At 43.7% G+C, this 13,792-nt stretch overlaps 1 protein-coding gene across 3 annotated transcripts in view; it reads right to left on the bottom strand.

Moving 5' to 3' along the window:
- Positions 1-11,181, bottom strand: part of LOC138300212 (restin homolog) — an 898,198-nt gene extending 887,017 nt beyond the window's left edge. For all 3 annotated transcript variants that reach the window (XM_069239250.1, XM_069239251.1, XM_069239252.1), the window contains exon 1: positions 11,076-11,181. The gene's annotated coding sequence lies outside the window, so the exon portion shown is untranslated. The remainder of the gene's footprint in view (positions 1-11,075) is intronic.
- Between the last annotated feature and the right edge of the window lie 2,611 nt (positions 11,182-13,792).

Raw genomic sequence — 13,792 nt, forward strand, 5'->3', positions numbered from 1 at the left:
GGGCTATTTGTAGGTCAGCTCGAACGGTTCCTAGCCCAAAGAGCATTATTGATAAAAAATAGTTTCCTACTGTGGCTTATCTTTGTTTGCATTAGAGTCTCCTAGTTCCTGGAGGTAAGGCCTTGAGTTTATTTAATCAGAAATGACACAGCCTGCGTAGTAGTGGAAGGTCCACGTGTCAACTTACACCAGCAGTGTCTTTGGCATTAACCTTGGTGGTGATCTCGCTCATTTCACGTGGAGCACTGAATGTATAGTAGGGCAGGTTGGACTGGTGATTTCTTGTCTTCGTCTGTAGTTACTGCCTTTGGGCTGGACTGGTAGGTGCCCAACTTCTTCAGCAATTGAAGACTCTAGGGCAAACTTGCATGCGTTTTTCTCCTTCAGATGTTGTGGCTGGGGCAGACCTCTGATTCGGCAGTGAGGACATCTCAGCAGTTGCACCTCATGCTACCAGCAGCAGCTCCAGAACTTTGGGCAGCAGGCATGCCAGATGGCACGCTGCTACTTGACTACAAATTTCAGGTACATAGTTCATATAATAACCACTATTTGGGAGACCAGATAGTCACTCATGACACAGGTCAGTTACAGTGAACCTAAAATGTTGCAGTCAGTTTCTTCTGAGTTTTCCACACACTAACAACGTGGCTGAGCTTCTTCTCCTGGAAATCCTCTCCTCTTGTAGGGTCATGTACTCTCTTTCTCTCTCTGAGCAGGCAGGTTGACTTCTAAGAGCCACACAGAACCACAGCATCTTCAGCAAGTTGAGAAAACTTCAGGGCTTGTGCCCTCACCTCTTGGAGGCTGACTGTCATCAGGCAAAAGATCTGAACTCATAGCAGCTCCTCAAGTATTCTGTGGCGCACTCCTTTCTTTGGTCAAAATGAACTTGTAACTGGAAAAAAGTAGGGTGGTCTGGGTCTCAAGTTAATACTAATTTTCCAGGCAGGGGATGTTGATCCTCTGCCAAAGGTCCTGGAACCTGCTTGGTGTGGTGGCCCAGTTTCTGATGCATTCTAATACTGAGGTGCTCGAAATTTACTGGATGTGATAATTATCACCTATTATAACTTTTGCCAAGAAATAGGGCAGAAAGAGGATTTTGTGCTTACAGCACCAAAATCTGCATGTCCTGTGTATTTTTCTGCCTAGAAATTCCACCAGGTTTGACCCACCAAAATGCAGTGGGGAGTTATTTTATATTTTAATTACTCAGTGTTGCAATGGAAAAGTTCCCTGCAAGGTGACAGGTGTGCATCCCTTGCCACAATTGCCCCTAGTAACATGGATATCTGGATCCTTGGTACTAATTTTGGTCATGGACGAACACAGATCATGCATGTGGGCCATAGCCTAGGCATGTGTCATGGAAATACAGTCTTGTTAGAATGTTGGGGAAGACCTACCTTCATAGTGGTAGGGGGCTACTGCCGTTGCTAGGAGTTAAGTGACACAAGCACAGTGGTGGCAGTGTACCCTGTGTGTGTTCAATAAGATTCAGTAGTGTGAACCATAGTGGTGCCTAGCGGCTGCTGTTGTGTATGTAACTCATCCTTAGCCTACATGGTGACTGTGTAGCAGTGGGTAGCATGTGATACTTTCGTGTGTGCTGGGATGCATGTGTGCCTGTGCATGGCACATAACATGGAGGTCTGTGGATTCCAATTTGGAAGCTGATGGCCTGTAAAGACTAATGGAGGTGAGGAATGCTACCTTTAGATAGGAGATGAGGATTGCTAACATTCCTAAAGGCTGGGATGGGAACACACAAACTGAAGGAAGGCAAGCAGAGCATCCTCTATGCACATAAAAGGTCTCTTTGGCTCCAGCAAGTTATTGGTCAGTGGGAGTTAGGGTCATTCTAGTTCGAGATGGTGGGTCCAATAAGGTTGGCATTGTAGGTCCAGGGAACCATTAGTACGGAAATGCTTACACCTGTGAAATTTTGGGGCATATTTCAGAGGAGGCTGACAGCCAGGTGTGATCCCATGTTACTCCCTTGACCTGTGTTGCAGGTCAATCAAAATTGGAGCCCCTCTTGCTGTGCAGACTGTCCCATTCAAAAAGTACAGGTCAGGGGAGAGGGCAATTCAAAGGAGCCGACACTCACAAAACTAACTACAAAAGGACAAGACACATCACATCAGTGTCTGAATTTTGACAATAAAGTAGGAAGCCTGAGTTCCTCAAACTTTTCAACCACCCAGGAGAGAAGATTACCAAAACTTCTTGCTGCTGGAACCAGGCTGCTAGTCTCACTGCAGGGTGAGGGGCCATCATCCAGGAAGTCAAGGCCACTTGCCCAGAATCTGGAGCGCCATCCTTCTGGTGGCCGGCCAACAACAGTGCTGAGGAGGAGGAAGGCCCAGCGGGGATCCCGCCAAGTAGACCTAAGTGAGCGCAATGTGAGACACCTGATCCGGGCGGGAGTGCTGCAAAAATACAGGCCACACACTCGTTTGTGAGAGGTCAGCAACCCGCATGTACCAGGTGGGAATGACCATGACAGTAAGATAGTCACCCCTGTGTCAGCAAAACCTGAAAATTTGTGTTCCAGGAGGGGACCACTGTGAAACTAGGGCCATTGCCAGCGTGCTAACAAAGTCATCAAACCCTGTGTGCCAGGTGCGAGGTCACCATGAAACAAGGGATGTCGCTCCTGAAGAAGCAAAACCATGACCCCCTTGAGCCAAGATGGTGCCACTGTGAAGGTAGAGACAGCACCCTGGATTGTCATAACAAGGCTACTGTGAAGAACACTTTCCGGTTGCTAAAGGAACCCTGGAGAGGAGGTCTGACACCGACTTGCGCAACCTGAAAAGTGAGGCCAATGCATAATCGGAGAAAGAAGATGAGAGACCACGGACCTTCACCTTCGGGAGGCTAGAGGCTGTGAAGAAGCTCCCCATTCCTCCTGCACTTCCCAGCTGCCTTTGGGCGGGTATGACTGTTCAAAGGCATCAGGCTTCCAGGAAAATGCACAAACTAAGCATGTAGCACTGCTGAAGTTGACTCCTATGACCAAACTTGAATTTTGTCAAATAGAGACAAGCTTGGGCCACATCTAAAAGTCACCTCCATTATCAAATTAGCCATTACCAGTCCCACTTGAAGATTACAGACGACATCGGGGATACTGCTGAAGTGGTGGATATTATTTAGTGTATTCCCTTTAAGCTTTGTCTGTTTATATCAAAATACTACTATTTTTTTTTTTAAAAAGCAAGCATTTGACTGCGGAATCAGCTTATCGAAATTACTGTTTGTACTTTGAGTCTTGCACTTGTGTATGCCTCACACCTACCTCCCCTTGTAGAGCTTTGGGCTGCTTGACTTGTGTTATCACTGACAGTCATGCTGAAAGGGCTAGTACTTGGCCCGGGACAGGATCCAAAGTAGGTCAGAGGGCTGGACATAAGGAGTAAAATACCACAACCTCCAAGAATGGTCCCTGTAATCCTTGCTTGTGCCATGGCTGTCTAAAAGGGCTTTTGACACTTGTTCTGTGCTGTGTGGAATAAAAACACAAAACTCATAACTCTGATGTGTGTAGTAACATTAGTTACAGCACATCAGTAATTATGCCTCACTTGTACTTAGGGCCCAATCTACTCAACAATCCCTTGCTAAACGGTCCTCATAGAATTTCAAATTTCTAAGGATAGTCCTGTCTCCATCCTCCCTTACTTCAGTGCCTGTGGCTTCACAAATGCATCTGATACAGTTTGAAAGTCTGGAGGCTGTATCCTTCCTCCATCTTGAGCCACACTAAACTGTGCCCAATCAAAATGGATCGCATTGGAACATACATGATAGCGAGACTGACTGCAATAGGAGTAAGTGACACACATACCCACCATGGAAATCCACTCAATATGGCAGTCCAGGAGTTTTGGTGCCACATGTAAAAGATAACTTATAATTGAGTGCAGCAGGTAGACCACTCCTGTATGACATTGAAAAAATGCTTAGTCAGGATCAAATAATTCAGAAAATCTGTTGTGTTGCCACAAGTACCCAAGCTATGGACAGTAGTCCTATGTCAAAAAAAGAAGACCGGCTTGGTGTGCCCCTTCAGGATGCAGAAGCATTTTCAGACCTTGGCACGGTCAGAGATTTTGTGCACATATATTTTTGAGCATCATTAACGAAATGCAGGACGTGAATTTATACTAGATCACACATGTACCCACTGATATAGTGCTATTGTCTCTGAAGCAAATTAGCTTTTGTTATCTAGGCCTCAGTTTAGGTCCAAGGGCTGTCTTTTTATAAAAATGATTGTCTCGGATGTCTTCCTCCTTTACATTTCACTGTTCATTATTTCTGCAGCACACAGTTAAGCAGTCATGTCTGTTTATTTTCATTCGAGTTCTTCTTGCTGATCTCGATGAAGAACTGTCCAAAATGGTTCTAATAATGAAACATTTCAAGGTCCCTTCCGCTAGCTCACTGTGCCCTATTTCTTCATAAGAGTTTGTTGTTGTTTATGTAAATACGTTGTCCTGCGTCCTCCGGATGACATTAGCATAAAGTGGGCAGAATCAATATTCATGTATTGGGATAGTGCTTACGTGCTAAGGGAATATAAAGTTTAATAAAACTGTGCTTTGATTTTCTGAGAAAGTAACTATTTTGATAATACCATGATGATTTAGCAGTATTAGTGATTTAATATATGGAAATTGTGTATACAAAACCCCTTGATTGTGGGAGTAAACCAGAATTTTATTGAGATTCTTTCCAATGCTACTAGAAATGCTGTCCATTTCCTTATTGATTTTGCTGTTCACTTGGGACGTAGAATAATTTTGAATTACTCAGCAATACTCTATTAGCTGAGAGCCTTCATGGCAAAGGCTTTATGTTGACTCAGGTATGGTGTGTTATGTAATGCAGATTTGTAGAGCACACAATCACCTGGAAGGGTATCCTGGCACTGAGCAGGTGAGTTTCTAACCAAACCTAGGGCCTTGTGGGACTACTCGATAAGTCAGATCTTCAGGTTCTTGCAGATCTCATGTAAGGAGGCTGATCTTATGTGTAGTGGCACATTGCTCTATGATTTAGGAGAATGTTCAACCACCATATCTGGTTTTCGGTATGCATGGGATGTTTGTAAGTAGGAGTCCTCGTGAGCAGAGGTGTATGGAAAGTTTGTGAAAGCAGATGCGATTGTTGAGGTATGCAGGGCCAGAGTAATTTAGTGCTTGAAAGTGTGGGTGAGGAGTTTGAGCTGTGATAGTTGGTGTCTGGGGAGCTAGTGGAGCTCCTTCAGGTGTGGTGTGATGAGTGTGGCGTGGGAGGTTGAAAGCTATTTTGGCTGCAGAGTTCTGAATGGTCTGCAGCATTCTGGTGTTTTTTTTGTTTTTTTTTTAAATCTCTGCTTAGCGGGTGTTCCCATAGACCAGCCTGATTGTGAAAAGGGCATGCATGACTTTTCTAGGTGCAGATCGGGAGCCATTGCAAAATATTCCTCAGCATCTTTGGGATATGGAAGTATAAGGTGGTGACGGTGCTGGCTTGGACATTCATGTTGAAGTTGCTATCCACGACAATCCCGAGGCTCTTGAGGTGGGTGTCGGTCCTATCTCTGCTGGTCACCAGGTGAAGTCTCACAGCGAAATGCTCTTCCTGAAGACAACAATTTCCGTCTTCTTAGTTTTCAGCTTCAGGCATTTGGCCCACTGTCATCTTAAGGGGACCAAGCCAACATATATTTTGGGGATCCTTCTTCAAAAAAAAACATTTGTGCTAATTGTAGCCCTCATAATGACAAAAACATTCTGTAACAGATTTCGCACAAAACCATTTGAAATATATCTTTCTGAGGAACCAAAAAAATCTTAAGATAACACAGTGTAAATAGTGACAAAGGTAGAGTTAGACAGAGAGAAGAAGAAACGTTCTGATATAGAACTAGATAGAGGTGCGCTTGAGAGAGCTAAAGTTTAATTTTCCAGGAGGCCCTGTGGAAGGTGGCAGCCCAGGACAATTGCCCACTATGCCCATGCCTCAATATGTCGCTGAGTTGGTCTTCAGTGGACGATTTCAATCATGCAGGTATTGAACTTGATGCAGGTACTGGGCATCTTGTCCATGAAGGAGAGAATGAGCTATGTGTTGTCGCCTTAGGAGAGGACATTGATGTCAAGAGAGCAGATGATGCTGGCTAATGGGATCATTTATGCATTCAAGAGGGTGGGGCTCAGGGAAGAGCCTTGCAGAACTCCAGAATTGAGGTCGTGGGTATCCGAGGTGTATGGTGTCAGGATGACTGACTGGGTCCTTCGAGTAAGGAAAGAGCAGATTCACTGGAGTGAGTGTCTTTGGATTCCAATGTTGCGTAGGCATTGGATGATGATGGGGCGGGAGACTGTTTCTTAGGCTTCAAAGAGGTCTAGAAGGATAAGCACACTGTCTTCTCTATCCACAGTCATGGCCAGTTGCCATGCTGTGGTTGGATCTGAGGTAAGACTGATTGGTGTTGAGAAGCTGGTGGTCACCGAGGTATTTGGTGAAGTGTTTGTTGATGATTTTCTTTAAGACTTTGGCCAGGAATGGTAGCAGGGAGATTGGTGTGTAGTTAGCAAACTTTGGAGGACCGGTAGAGGGTTTCATCAGCAATGGGAGAACGGTTGCGTATTTCCAAGCATCTGGGGAGGTCACAGAAGAGATGGAGCACTCAGAATGGATGTCAGCGTCACGCTTATGGGTTTCAGTCCTCTAAAGCAGGCGTGGAGGGGGCAGAGGTCATGGGGTTCTTTGGATAAGATCGGAAGGTGTTTGGCAAGATCTATCGGGTCCAGTTGCTGTAAATGGGGATTATTATGTTGCTAAAGAATTTTGAGACATTATTGCAGAGGTCCTGGGTGATCAAGTAGGAGGCAGCAGTGGGTGAGGTGAAATCCTTTACAGTGGTAAAAATGTATTTGTTTCTGTTGGCGCTAGCATCAAGGTGGTCTGTCAGATCAACACGTTTGGTAGCCTGGATCATTTGGTAGATTTGATTGTACTTCTGTCCTGAAACATTCTCCTGAGATCCATTTGTTTTCACTGGCATTTGATCAGTCTGAGTTCTTCCATGTGCAGACTGGACTGGAGTCTAGCTCTAGTTGTATTAATCTTTAAAAATTTATTTTCTGATCAAGAACGCAATTATTGGGTGGTGTATTTCTGAAGTATTGGTAGGTGCCTTACCTTGGGACACACTGCCTCATGAAATTGAGGTTTAACACCATCTCCAATTCATCAAACCATGGGCAATTTCCTGAGGTACATTTTGAGGTGTTCAAATTTAGGTGCTCCTATGTGCTCACAGTGTCCAGTTCTAGGCCACAGAGTGCACCCCGAATTAGTGTGCTAGCTGAGCTGTTAAAAAGTCAGAATTCCAGTTTCACATGTAATTGGGGCATACACAGCAGGGTTTTGTGCCTGTATAGTATGCGGGGACATCCCTGTCCCAACACTTGGGTTTCCAGAAATACATTGTTTGCAAATTTGATGAAACTGCACCATATTGTGGGAAAAGTAAAGAAGTAGAAGTATGCAAGTGCAGAAAAGACACGACTAGGTTAAGCTACTCACTTCTCATAAATGGAGCAACTTAACATCTCTCTCAGTATTGTGCATCTGGGAGTTTCCTCTCTGTGCCAAAGAAACCAATGCCCAATCCTAAAGAAGAAAGTGGCCTGAGATATGACCTTTTACTACTTCAGAGACCTCAGCTTGTCCCATGTCAGCTGTGAGTATCTACCAAACAGCTGTGTTTTACCTGATGCCAATAAACTAAGTAATAGTAATAGCTATTGTTTTGCACATAGATATGGCAAACTCCTGCTTTAAAGTGATACATTTAAGAACAAAAAAAAAAAAACATCATCATTTAATATGGTGCCCCAATATTTTGTAGGCAACTTGTATAAACACACATTTGGTCTTTTAACACAAAGCAATTGTCATATAAGCAGAAAAGTGTAAATCAAAAACTGTCCATGCTCAACAAATGGCACTCAGTGAAATGGTTGGATTGGGATCACTATTAGGCCCGGCCACTCCCAAATAAAAGTGATCCACAATCCCGGATAGTCCATTTCATGGATCACCATTTGGTTTGTCTTATTGGACTGTGTTTTACAGACATGTTTGGTAAATTAATATTTTAAAGCTTATAGATCCAGTAAAACTAGAAGCACTTCATTTTAGTGGGGTGGGCGAGGAGAAAACCCATGTAAAAAAAGAATAGGGATGTGTTTATATAAAGAATCTTTTATTATCAATGTCGGCTTTCGCAGAATCTGGCCAGTTATTTGTTGTTATTGTGTTTTTTGTAGCTTTTCATAGTGTGTGAACTCGGCCCAAAGCAATGTACATGAGCACCAGTTACATTACACAATTTCAAATTCATTTTTACTTTAGGCCTGGGAGATTAAGTGATATGCCCAGCATCACAGGAGGTTGACCACACACCGAGACTCATACCTGGTTCCCCAGCTCCAAAGTCTGTAGCTCTGAGCGCAACTCTTCTTCCCATGTTTTCTTTTCTTCCTGAAAAGGTGGCCTCACAGTGAGGTCTATGTAAACACACATGGCCTCTTAGGGAAGGGGGCAAGAAAAGCACACAGATCCTGCAGGGGGGCTTAGGTAACAAGGGCAAGAGCATGATGGCCCAGCGACACAGAGTTCAGGGAAACACACTGCTTCTGGACTAGACACAAGAGGCAGGGGGCCAAGGTGAGAATGCCCAAAGGCCAGAGCAATACCTGGCCCCAAGCCTCAGTTTGATGGCATGGTAAAATGGAACCACATTACGGGGGCTTTGGGAGAGAGTAAGGTTCTGTTGGCCAGTTTGCAGAGGCCCTAAACAATCGGCCCACAGGGGTCCTTGGGACACCGGCCCATCACCCAATGCCTGACTGTCCACCTTCCTAATCCAACCCTGCTCGATGAGGTGAAATGGCAGTATGCTGTCACAACGAGACCAGTGTATGAAGAGGGATGGCTTAAAGCTCCAGTATGTGAGTGTGTGTATATATATATATATACATACACACACATACATACACACACACACATATAAAAAAAATTGTTTTAGTATAAACAAAAGGTCTTGGCTAACGCCACACTGAACAATTTTTTAAATGCTTGTTTTATTTACTTTGAAGGTGTGCCGTGTTTGTATTCCCTGGCTAAATAAGACTGGACTTAAATCACATTGTACTCTACGTGGATTGAGATATAGGGTCACTTTTGACTGTGTCTAGCTAGCTTAGTGTACGTGCTGTGGTAATGTTCATACAGTAGCCCAAGTCTTTGTCCATCCCTTTACCATCTTCAGTGACACATACAAATCACTCCCTGTGATGTCAATTTCAGTGCCATCAGAGGGGTAAAGGTTGTGCCTTTTATTTCAGCTGATATCAACCACCACCTCCTGCCCCTGGGAAAGTCTGAATGAGGCTACTCTGCTTATTCTAAAAAACACTGACAAAGTCAGGGCTTTAAGTTGGCTCAGTCCCCGTAGTAATTTAAAACAGGTTCCTATGTTCACGTCCTTAAATTTAATGGCAAAAATCACTGATCAATTCCTGAATAATGAATGAAAAAAACATTAAGGTAATCCATGTCAGCAATTTAGATCCTGTTCCTATCTCACATGTTTTATTTAATCTTGCTTTCCCTAAGAGTGTTAGCTATTTTCCAGGACGTGCTGTATTTTTTTGTGTAGGCTACTACTCTTGTACAGTGCATACTTTGAACTGAGTCATCTCCTGATGTTTGCAATGGGCTACCATTGAGAACTCTGGAGTTGAGGCTGAAGCCAGCATGTATTTCTCAATGCCTATCAGTGGGGAAAAAAAATGTTAAGAACACATGGCCATCTATAGATGAATACATGGCCTTTCTGCAGAGCACAGATAGCAATGGTCTCATATTCTGGTTGCAATTGTGATGTTGTGCAAATGTGTCTGAAGGAGGTCACGTTTGACAAAATATCCACAAGACGAAAGTAAAGGAAAATCCAGTGCTTACAGGTGATTGGGTGTGTTGGGGATGTTGTGAAGTAAAGGAGATAAGAGGAAGCGCATGCAGGAGATAGAGAAAAAGGTACTGAAAAAGAAAGAAAACGAGGTGTAGGTTAGGCTGGTGGAGAAGATGTGGAGAGAAAACAGCTGTACGTGTCTAACACAAAGTGAAGATAACAGAAGTGATTAAGACATTCTTCCCCTTCGACAATCCTCAGTAACCTTTTTTTCAGTCTCACGATTTGAAACAGTTACAACATTATTTACAAGAAAATCTTTGATGTTACTCATGTATCGTCAAGAGCTAACAACTACTGAGAAAACCAGTAGTCAGTGCTGTGTATGGCAGTTGCGGTGTTATATATCTGGATACATTACAAAAATCTCAGAGAGGAACTAAAACACCGGTTGTGTGGCAAATTCTGGGAATCACAGAAATGTAGTTTCTGTGTTTAAGCCGTGCACTTAATTACATAGGCCACGCAGCTTTTAAAGGCCCCGGACTTTTTTTTAATTCCACTTGAAGTCCTGGATAAAGAAGAGAAAATAACAGCCGTGCCTTGACTTTGAGTGCCTTCAAACAATTCTGTGGGGGCGTTTCCAAAAATACTTTCTTACAAATTGTCGAGCCAATCCCTTGAGTTTCAAAACACGACTGTCAAATTCCTTTGAACATTTGCACTGGCAGATTAAACGGAAACGGAGCTTTGTGTCACTGAAAGATACCTTGTATCACAATTACCACGCCGAAATAAATTCTACTAATTTTCATAATCTGCGGAAAAAATAAAGGCCGAGGAAGACCCTAATCCATGCCACATACGCCGTATCAGATCGCTTGGTTATGTCGTAGTAAATACCATAACAAGTGCCACCTCCTTTCCGATTCTCCCCACCCGCCCAGGACAATATTTGTCGTGCAAGAAGGTGACCATTTCTCTCGCCCCCCCCCCTGTCAATAGTTGTTATCACATCTGCGCCGCTAGGCAAGGGCACGCAGGCGGCTGAAGGTTATTTAAACTCCGAAACACCGGCTGCCTCACTTACCGCGCGCGCTGAGAGCTACCGCCTGCTTCCCGGGCCCGTGTTCCTGCCCGTTGCTAAGGAAGCTAGGAGGAGGGGTTTCACTTTTTAGCTGACCCCAGACAGCCAATCACAGCAGGAGAATGTATCATACAGCGCAAGCCTTTAGTACCGTTCCAGTTAAGGGGCAAATCACATACATAGGTTGAACACACTCGGATTTTGTAGAAGTGATGGACGCTGCTGTCTTCAAACTCTATTTAGCCATTCAGCACCCAAAGGGGGAGGGGGGGGGGTTACATAGTGCACGAGTCTACTGCAACGCGATTCTCTGAAACTGTGCGTTCACCTACGTTCACTTGAGGTATCAGCAGTTCTGCCGTTTATTTGGGTTTTCTTCTTTGCATGGTGCTACATGTAGCCTTTGAATGTCATAAATTAAATGCTGTTTTAGAATACAGATTAGACGAGCTGGTCATACTACATACACATAGAGCAGCAAGAGCTGTATGAACAAGCACATTTCTAGTAATATTTTTATTAGTAAAGTTATGGGTTCTAAGTGTGTGGAAGAATTTCATAGTGGCCTTGTTAAGCGACCTCATTGTGAGTAACAATCCCACATTTTAAGTTTTTGTTGAACTACAGGCTAAAAGGTCACATTTAGGGAAAGAAAGGACTTTACAAAAATCCATATGCTGGGCAGCTCTTGAGTCGTGGGAGGATTAAACATTTTCTAGCTATCGCGTCAAGAATTTTAGATTCTATTAAGGACACGGAGGCGAAGATTATGCTTTCTCTTACTTTACTGACCAAAACACAGCAGCCAATAATAAACTTTTAAACTTAAAACTACCATTCCCATGATGCTAAGTCCACCAATCACAGCCCCACCATGACCATAAATAGTCTGTGTGCCAAAGTCCATCCTCTTTCTTTGCGAATCCAACCTGACGCTGAAATAGTTCGCCACCTTGAAACGAAACTCCTCGAAACCTGAGGGACCAACACTTCACTCCAACCTAGAACAGAACTGGAATCCGATTCTTGCTCCGAAAAGATGACCTCTACACATTCGTGTTATTTGCTCCCTTGAATGTAAAAGAATAAACTAATATCCATGTACATTGAAGGGAGGGTCAACAGTTTAGTATAATTGAAATATGTACAAAATCAACTGTAAACATTGACAATATTCATTATAATGAATTAATAGGTGGGATAATCCTCGCCTCCGTGTCCTTGATAGAATCTAAAATTCTTGACGCAATAGCTAGAATTATTTTTATTCTATGTCAGGACCGGAGGCTTCGGATTATGCTAGTTTAAAGTCTATCCACCACTTCTGAAACCACGTCAACAATAGGTTTATGATAGAATACCTTGGAGGAGGAATCATTTGACCAATCTGCTGCCGCCATAATATCTTCTAGTCTAGCTCCAGTATCAAAGGCTTTTGAAGCCATGGCTCCTCTCACAGAGTGAGCTCCAAATACAGTTATGTCAATACCTGCCTCGGCTAATAACCATTTAACCCACCGAGCTAAGGTTGCTGCAGTGACCGGACGAAACGGTTTTTGCACAGAAATCAATAATTGACCAAAAACATTCTGCCTGAACTCGCGTGTACAGTCTTCATACACTTTCAAACATTGAACAACACAGAGTTTCTTATTATGAGGAAAAGATGGATAAGAAATACATTTCGATAGGATTTTAGTACGTCTGGTAATAGAAAAAGATACTCCCTCCGGAGCAAATACTCTACCTGACAAATCCAGAGCTTTAACATCCGACACCCTTCTGCATGACAATAGGCATAGTAACATTGTCAATTTAGCCGATAATTGCATGTGAGATAATCCCTCATTATCTGGCCAATTTCTGAGGAAACGTAAGACAATATTGACACCCCATAAGGAAGTATATTTTGGTTGAGGAGGTTTAACCACAAGTATACCCCTAAGTAGCTTACAAATCAAAGGGTGCTCACCTACTGGTTTCCCCTGAATATGCGGGTGTCCAGCAGAAAGAGCGGAACAACAGTTATTAATTTTCCTGTATGCCACACCTTGGGAAGCCAAATCCAAAAGAAAATTGACTATGACATGAATTTCTGACACCAGGGGATCCACACTCCTTGTATTGCACCAACATACCCACTTTCTCCAGGCCTGCTCATATCTTTTCTGAGTGGAAGGGCCCAAGATTGGGATAAGAAGAACAATGCAGAGTCTGAAACTCCAGGCACCTGCCATCGTCACCTGAAAGTTTCCACGACATCAGGGACAAGAACCCCTGCAGAATTAATGGGTGAAAATTGTTCAACGGGTCCGTGAGAAGGTCCACAGTCAGTGGAACTCTCACCGGAAAGTCACAAGACAGAACCATTGCAGAAGGGAACCAAGGCTGAGCACTCCAAAACGGAGTTGTCAGAATAACCTCTGAGCGTTGGCGACGAACTTGTGCCAGGATGCGAGGAATCATCACAAAAGGAGGGAAGGCATAAAGGAGCCCCTTCTGCTATATTTGTAGAAAGGCATCTGTCCCCTTCGACTGAGGATCCGGTTTCCAACTGAATAAACAAGGAACCTGACTGTTCAATCGGGAGGCAAATAAATCCATCTGACACTTCCCCCAGCGTAGCTGATGTGCTTAGAAGATTTGTGAATTGAGCCTCCAGTCGCTGCCGTCCCGAAGGAAACGAGAATTCCAGTCTGCTGTTGTGTTGACCCGACCTG

The sequence above is a fragment of the Pleurodeles waltl genome, chromosome 6, assembly GCF_031143425.1.
Source record: "Pleurodeles waltl isolate 20211129_DDA chromosome 6, aPleWal1.hap1.20221129, whole genome shotgun sequence".
In the NCBI taxonomy this organism is placed as follows: Eukaryota; Metazoa; Chordata; class Amphibia; order Caudata; family Salamandridae; genus Pleurodeles; species Pleurodeles waltl.